We start from the raw sequence: 6,327 nt of genomic DNA on the forward strand, positions 1-6,327 counted from the left end.
TTTATGATTTTATTGAAAGGGTTTAGACTAATGTAGGTTTTTCTATGGATTAGAATCCATGAATAATTCATGAAGTGTTGAAGAACACGTTCTAGAGATGAAAACCCTAGTTTTCCTATGAAGGGGTATATGAGTAGAATTAGATTAAAGCTCTAATCTTTCTCATCTAAAACTATTGTAGTGTGATTATTGAATCTTGGGAAGTGCATTTGAGCGGGATTTGAGGTATGTATAGATTTCCAAAAATCTTTCTTGAAGTATGTCTAGATTTCCAAAAATTTTCTTGAAGTATTTCTATATTTCAAAAATCGTCTTTTCAAGTATGTCTACTTTTGAAGTACGTTTATATTGTGAAAGCATGATTGGTATTTTAGAATCCATCCTTGATTGTTTGTATAAGTTATAACTCTTATTTGGTGAAAGTTCTTTTGGAATTAAAGAAGATTTCTTTTAGACAAGGTCATGCGTGTGTAGGGTCAAGCTCGCATCGAACCTTATACGAACTATACTACTTTGTGAAACTCGCTTTTCCCATAATTGGATGATTGAACTTATTTTTCTAAAGGTTGAACCTTAAACTTGTTTTGTTGTTGAATGGGTTTCTTGAACTTGAAATTGAATAAGAGATTTGAATAAGATTATAAATCGGTTATGACTTGAAATGCCTCTATTTTGAGATGATGACTTGAGAAGTGAGATTCGGCTCTAAGCCATGATTGATGATTCGGTAATATGCCATAATTTGTATTTTGTTTGTGTTTGGGCCTGTATGGGCAAGCTGTGCTAGTCTAGAGGATGATTAGCCGTTATCGATACGAGTATTGCTGTGCTAGTCCAGAGGACGATTTTCCTCCGTTGTTTCCTAGCCCGGAGTATCTATTTCTGTGCTAGTCCAGGGGACGATAAGCCTCCGTATCTTCCTAGATCAGAGTACCCAGTACTCAGGCATACCATTGTTGTTTTTTATGGTATGTTAGGTATCATTGAGGAGCAAGTTCGTGATGTGCCTACGACTTAAGAGAACTTGCTGCTTTCGAGACTATTTGGTGAGCCCAAATGATTGTTCGTGGGGCACCATTCTATCTTTACTTTTCGTATTTTAGTTTCGGGCTGCGTCTCGATGATTTGGACATTACTCATTATCTTAGAAGCTCTTTAGATAGTTGTCTGATTGTGGGTAGTATGTTGGAGTCTCGTATGACTCGTTGGGGGCATTTATGCCATGTTTATTAACTAAGTATTTGATTTTACTTCCGCTGATTTTGTTTCATAATTGTGATCTTAGATTTTATTTATTTGTTTATCACTTGTTTAATTAAAATAAATGAAATATTATCGAAAAAGGGTTTGACGTTATTGATTTATAAGGTTCTTCCGATGTTGTTCATGACGTCGGATGCCGGTCACGTCTAGGGTGTGTTTTGGGGCTTGACAAGCTTGATATCAGAGCCAACATTTCGAAGTGTCCTAGGATTGTTGTGGAGCTGTGTCTAATGGAGTCTTCTTCATGCAGACTAGCTACTTGTATGGATGTCTGACTACCAGGACATTATAGGCATTTGATATTTGGCACAAATATCATGTTTCGTATCATTTTACATCCTATTCTTATGACTTTTATCACTTAATTCATGATATAATCGTCCTATTTGAACTTATGTCGTTATATTTCATGTGTATAGGTACGATGATGACAAACGATGGAAAGCTAGGCTTAAAGTGATTTATTTTGGAGCATATGATGATTACACGAGGTGACGAGTCGAAGAGCACAAAGGATGAACTAAAATGAAGAAACAATTCGACTGAAGGGTCCGCTTTCCTTCCGCATCGCATGAAGAAAGCGGACAGAATCAGCTTCAGGCCAAAAATTACCATCAGGCTTTCCTTCCGCGATGCAGAAGAAAAGCGGGAATGCATCAGGCGATCCTTCCGCGATGCTGAAGGAAAGCGCACCGACGAGCAATTTTCCTGTTTCAGTCGGGATTAGGTTTACTTATTTTTTGTCTTAACCCTAGACTATATATAGACGTTTTATTAGCTAAAAACGGTGTGCTGGGATTATTCCAAGACTTGTAAGCCACCGTTCCATTTTCTCTCTCTAGGTTTTATTTTATTTTTCATCTTTTTTAACCTTAGATTATTCATGAATTCTTTTGTCTATGATCGAATCATGAGTAGCTAAACTTCTAAATTCTAGGGTTGTGGCGAAAGACTCGAAAGTTGGTTTGACGACAATTATTCTCTATTGATTTTTCATATTTTGGGTTGCTTATTTATTCTTGATCGTAATTGTTTGATTATCTGACCAATAGTTAGACACTATCTGTGTCGTGTGAATTGAACTAGGGATAGGGAATTTGCATGCGTAATAAGAATAAATAGGGCTTGTTCGATATAATCATTTCGCTAATAAGACTAGGAATATACCCTTTAGCCTTGCTTAGTTGAATACGGAGGAATAAATGCGTTCTTGTTACCTCTGACAACCATAGGGATATAGGAGTTATAGTAGCATCTACAGGCTTGTGAGAAATTCGGAAGATATTCATAAAGTTATAATTAACCCGTCAACTAGTAACCTGTTACACCTGGGAAACCTTTCCGCTCATGCACAGTGAATAGACTGACGAAGGGCACGACGTATTCGATGTTTTGATGAGTAAGAAATAACATTTGATTATTCTAAATGAGATTTCTAAGACATGAGAAGTAGGAGGGGAAAGTTGGTAAGGAAGGCTAGGCATACGTTATGTATCGGAAATGATTTACGAGTAACAATGTATGATGATTAAATGATGCTTTGGAGAAGAGTTATAATGTCCCTTAGATTGTTAACGAGGTGTTAAACAAGTATCAAGAAGGCTTCACAAGGATTTGAGGTCAAACGAAGTGACGAGAACCAAAATCAGAGAAGAGGTGGATTATACGACCGATTATACGGTCCGTATAATATTACACGGTCCGTATAACGTGTCGTATAATAGTCACAGAATGAAGTTGTTGAGGGGGTGATTTCACGGTCACTTATACGGACCGTATAATGTGCCGTCAAATTGGCACAGAGAGGGATGGTTACTGAAGCAGTTTCACGGTCACTTATACGGACCGTATAAATTTATACGGACCGTATAAGTGTCCGTATAATGACGTCGGGATAGATTTTAATTTATAAAAGAATCTCCCAAGTTCATTTATTTCATTTCATTTTTCTTCTCCACAACTCAAGAATTCTCTAAAACTTTCCACACACTCCATATACATGAACTCATGAGAAATTGATGATCAACTTCATCAAATGAACAAAACTAAGTGTGAGAAACACATCAAAGTTCATCCAAGTCAAGAAATTTCATGGGAAGTGGAACTAGGGTTTTGCTCAAGTGAAGTATTTCAACTTAAATACCATTCCCACACTATCAAAGGTAAGTTTTATGGTATTTACATGTTATTTAAGGTATTGAAAAGTTGAAACACTTGGATTGTAGAAGGAGATAGAAAATGGTTCATGAATGTGTGAATAGTGACATTTTGAGTAGTAGTTTGGAGTGAATCATGAATATTGAGATGTGGTGATTATAAGTAAGCTATAAATGACATTTAGAACATAGGGTAACTATTATATGTGATAAAACGCAATAGTGAACCATGACCATTATTATGGAGGAATTGAAGTGAAATTGTGAAATGTGGATAATGCAGATGAATGATGAATGTTGCCTATAATATCGTGAATGTTGTTATGGATGCTTGGGAGTTGATATAAGATATGGAGAAAGTAATAGAAACAAAGGAAATGATGCCCAATTTTCTTTAGCTTTAGTAAGCACGTTTGAGTAATCGATTAGCTAATGTTAATGCGAATTCTCTTGAAGGTAAAAATGTGGGCATTGAAGGAGAACAAGTAAGCGATATATTTGTTAAACGAAAAAGGTATGTGAGTCTAGTCCTTTCTTTCTATGGCATGAATCCGATGGCATGATTTTTCCTTCTTCTCCATGAATCCTCTATATCCCGGAAAGCTAAGAGTCTATGTTCATGAATAGCTACATGAGATAAGAGATATAATATGAGCCCAATAACGATGATGATGAGCTTAAGTCTAAAGATTATAGAGTTCATGATATGATGTTCCTATGTAGTTAATGATGTCGTTTATTGTATACACTCACCTTATATGCTATTTCCTTCAAGGTAAGGCAGAATACTTATAAATGCTCCATAACGGAATCGGGGGTTCACGACCTTATGTCACCCCGATACAGCATAACTATTTTTGAGTTTCTGGGCATGCATTGTGACGAGTACATATTGATGATATTACACCGCACCTATATGGCTCGGGCAGCACCGCTAAGGCGGGCGGCTTATAGATAATTTCATCGTGTCTATATGGCACGGGCAGCACCATTAGTGGGCGGCATGAGATGGTACCCCGAACGCGGGAGGCCTGGACACAGGCTAATGATTATCACACCATACCTATATCGACGGGCAGCTTATACATTTATGCATATATGATATGATGAAGATTATGAAGTAAGCCAGCATACATTATTGCTTTCATAATTGACAGTCAGATACAATTGCTCCTTATTTGATGCTTCCTTTATCTCATTGACGTATTATTATTATTATTATTATTATTATTTATGCCTCTTATACTCAGTACAATGTTCGTACTGACGTCTGTTTTCTTTGGACGCTATGTTCATGCCCAGAGGAAGATAGAGAGGTGATCTTGATCCAGACTCGTAGGAGGTAGTAGCTGATTTGCGAGCACTCCATTGTTCCGGAGGTGCTTTTGATTATTATTTTGTTTACATATGTATATTTTGGGCACGACGGGGTCCTGTCCCGTCCCTATGTCTAGCACCCCAGTAGAGGCTCATAGATACGCTGGTGTGGGTTATATGGTCTCACGATGTTGCTATTATGTATATATATATATATATATATATATATATATATATATATATATATATTACTTTGATAGCCGAAGGGCTTATGTGTATAAAAGTGATTATATTTCCAAATGAAAATTGATTTTTTTATGATTTGAGTATGATGAGTAGTAGAATGAGTGGTGCTCGGTGGTAAGCCACGAGTACCCGTCCCGGCCCCTAGTTGGGTCGTGACAAAAGTTGTATCAGAGTAGTTCAGTCCTAGGAAGTGTCTACGAGCCGTGTCTAGTAGAGTCTTGTTTATGGTGTGTTGCGCGCCACACTAATAAACAGGAGGCTACAGGGCATTTAGGAAAAATGACCATCTTTCATCTTAAAAGATCGTGCGATAGAGCTGTATTATAATATTTTCTCCTCCTTAATAGTGTGCTATGATTTCAGCAAAGTTGATGAAAGGAAAAGCTACCGCAGCCCAGAAGGGCAAGGCAGTGATTGCAGAAGGGCTTGAACGAGGGCCATCTACGGATATGGAGAAGAGTGAACCCCAAAATACGGCCCCACCTCGATTTTCCCATACTTTGCCCACTTTCGAGGATCAGAGGGGAGCCTCAACTTTTGCTCTAGCACCTCCTGTCCCTCCCCCAGATGCCTCAGACTAAGAGATGAGATAGGTTATTCTTTTATTGACTCAATTAGTAGCCGCTCAAGCTCGGCAGCAAGATGTGGGCCACGATAACAGGGGTTGGAGAAAGAGAGTTAATTCTTCAGGGTTTGATCATGAGTTTAGGGGTGCTCTGAGGCAACAATTCTCTAGGCACTTAGTTCGTTCAACAGGTAGTGCTCCTCCGCAGTTTCCTAGACCCAGATTTGATGGATCTACTTATTCTAGGTCACCCAGAGTCTCAGAGTTTCCACTTCTCGGATTCGGGGTGGTTCTAGTCAGATGAGATCCTCGGTACTAAGATGTACTCAGTGTCGCAAGTTACATTAGGGACCGTGCCGCTTGGGCTCGGATGTTTGTTATACCTGTGCTCGGCTAGGCCATCTCATGCGCGACTGCCCATAGAGGCGTGGTAAAGGTAAGGTTCGGACTACGGGAGTGGAAACTGGCTCTTTGTCGGTACGCCCTCCAAGACCGAGGCCACAGATGTTAGTAGGTGGTGATAGAGACCAAAAAGGAACGCCCAGTCCAAGTGGATCTCAGCATCATATCCATGCGTTAGCTGAGCGACATGATCTTGAGTCTTCCCCTGATATTATCCCAAGTATATTGTCAGTATCCTTTATGATATGTACGTATCGATTGATTCGGGTCCTACACTGTCATATATTACTTCTGATGTTATTGACTGTGTTGGAGTAAAAGTCTGGGCAAATCAAGCAAATTGAGATGTCTACACTTGTTAGTGACCCAGTGATAGCA

This window comes from Lycium barbarum, chromosome 3, assembly GCF_019175385.1.
Source record: "Lycium barbarum isolate Lr01 chromosome 3, ASM1917538v2, whole genome shotgun sequence".
Taxonomy (NCBI): Eukaryota; Viridiplantae; Streptophyta; class Magnoliopsida; order Solanales; family Solanaceae; genus Lycium; species Lycium barbarum.